Here is a 2325-nt window from a genome sequence, read left to right on the forward strand (position 1 = left end):
CACCACCACATACACACACACACGCACACACACACACAAACACACACACACATTGACCTGAAACGTTAACTCAGGTTCTCTCTCCAGAGATGCTGCCAGACCTGCTGAGTGTTTTCAGCACTTTCTTTCTCCACTTCGCCTTGAATGCTGTTTCCTTCTCCACTTTCTGCCAGCTCGCCATATTCCTTGATTATATGAGAGACCAAAAATCTGTCCATCCCGACCTGAAATGTATTCAATGATAGAGAATCCACAACACTATGGGGTGGAGAATTCCAAAGTTTCACAACCCTTTGAGTGAAGTAATTTCTCTTCATCCAACTCCTAAATGATCGCCCCATATCCTGAGACTGTGTCCCCCTGTGTTACATTCCTCGACCAGCGGATACCATCTCTTATTGTCTACCCTATCCAGCTCCTTCAGAATCTTGCATGTTTCAATGAGATTGCCTCTCATTCTCTAAACTCCAGACAATATAGAATCAATGCACTCAGCCTCCCTTATTAGGGAAACCCCCTCACCCTAAGGTTTACTGAACCTTCACTGAACCACCTCCAATTCAAGTATATCCTTTCTTAAATGTTGAGATGAAAACTGCACACAGTACTCCAGATGTGGTCTCACCAATATCCTGTACAATTGTAACAAGACTTCTTTATTCCTTTACTCCAACCCCCTTCTAATAAAGGCTGACATGCCATTTTGCCTTCCTAAATGGTTGCTGTGCCTGCACGCTTAATGTCTGTATTCCTGTACAAGGCTCACCCAAGACTGTTTGAACAGCAACACTTACAAGTTTCAGGGACGGGTTAGGTACTGAATAATCCGCGCTCTGCTAGACAGTGCACAGTCAGGCACTGACAGTTAGGTTCTCTCCTGATGTCCAGGCAAAACTGGGATGGATAAACTCACCTGCACATCATAGGGGTGAACAATATCTGTCTCACACACAGCACTGAAGGTGTGCTCGCAGACACAGTAACTGCCCACCTATCCATACATTCCAGGGAAACCGTGCAGGTGAGATACTGCCCCTCCGATCTCCCATCAACTTTCCATCAGCAGAGAGAAAGGCAAGAGTGAGGACAGGAGCAGTCCCAGATTCCAAATGGTACTGCACTTTGAAGAGACAAGCGATGCAGTCTTGCCCCTCACAGATATTGCACCACAGACAGGGACATTATTAATCTCACACTTTGGAAATGTGTCAGAGACAGAGAAATAACAACGTTCCAGATTAACCCTCTCTTGCCTGTTGAGCTGTCTGCAGTCTGGCAGCTGAGGGCAGTTGGTTAATACTCTCAGTGACCGTGTGTATCACTCTGATTGAATTAATCTGATACTTGAGTCATGATGAAAATTTCAAACAAAGTTAACTGTCAGTCACCATAAACTATTGTATTTTCCATGGCAACACCTCTACCAATAAGAGTCCACCTGCCAACCAATCAGCACTCTCTTCTTATACAGTATAATTTCTTGCTTCTCCTTACATTGGTATTCTTGCGGCTTGTCCTGATGAGTGCAAGACGAAAAGCTTCGACAAAATGTCTCTATTTTCAGCAATACTCAAGCTCTGAACAACCAAACGACTAATTTTATCTGCGAATGCTGCCTCATAGATTAACTCCTACACAATCCCAGCAAACACACTGAGACCCTCTTCCCTCCCACCTCTCACCAGGATTGGTTTGAGAAATTTCCCTTCAGGGTCACAGTCGGTGAAAGGTTATTTACATCAGAAGACACTGAGAGAAACTGAGAGAAGGGTTCTATCTAGTTGAATAGTTCTAGATTGTAAAGTCAGTTTCAATTACAAACACTCAGTTGACGGCGGTGAATTCAATTTCAGTCGGAAATTTCGGCGCACACTCCAGTGCCAGTACTGAGGGAGCGCTGCTCTGTCAGAAGTACCGTCTACCAGATCCGATATTAAAATAAGACGCCATCTGCCCTCTCAGGTAGATGTAACAGATCCCATGGCATTAGTCTGAAGAAGAGCAGTAGTGGCAGGTGGGGGGTGGGGTCTCCCCGGTATCCTGGGGCCTAATATTTATCATTCAGCCAACATTACTGCAGCAAATTATCTGGGTTTTGGAATCTGGCTTTTGTAGGATCTTGCTGTGCACAAACTGGCTTCCGATTTTCCTACATCACAACAGCGACTACACTTCCCATATTACTTCATTGGCTGTTGAGCGTTAGGTGACGCACTGACGTCGTGAAGGGCGCTATAGAAATGCAAGTCTTCCTTCACTGCTGACAATGCATCATTCCAGGAATACAAAGTCTGAATTTCAAAGATTTAATATTTAAATCACGTA

The sequence above is a fragment of the Heterodontus francisci genome, chromosome 45 (assembly GCF_036365525.1).
Source record: "Heterodontus francisci isolate sHetFra1 chromosome 45, sHetFra1.hap1, whole genome shotgun sequence".
In the NCBI taxonomy this organism is placed as follows: domain Eukaryota; kingdom Metazoa; phylum Chordata; class Chondrichthyes; order Heterodontiformes; family Heterodontidae; genus Heterodontus; species Heterodontus francisci.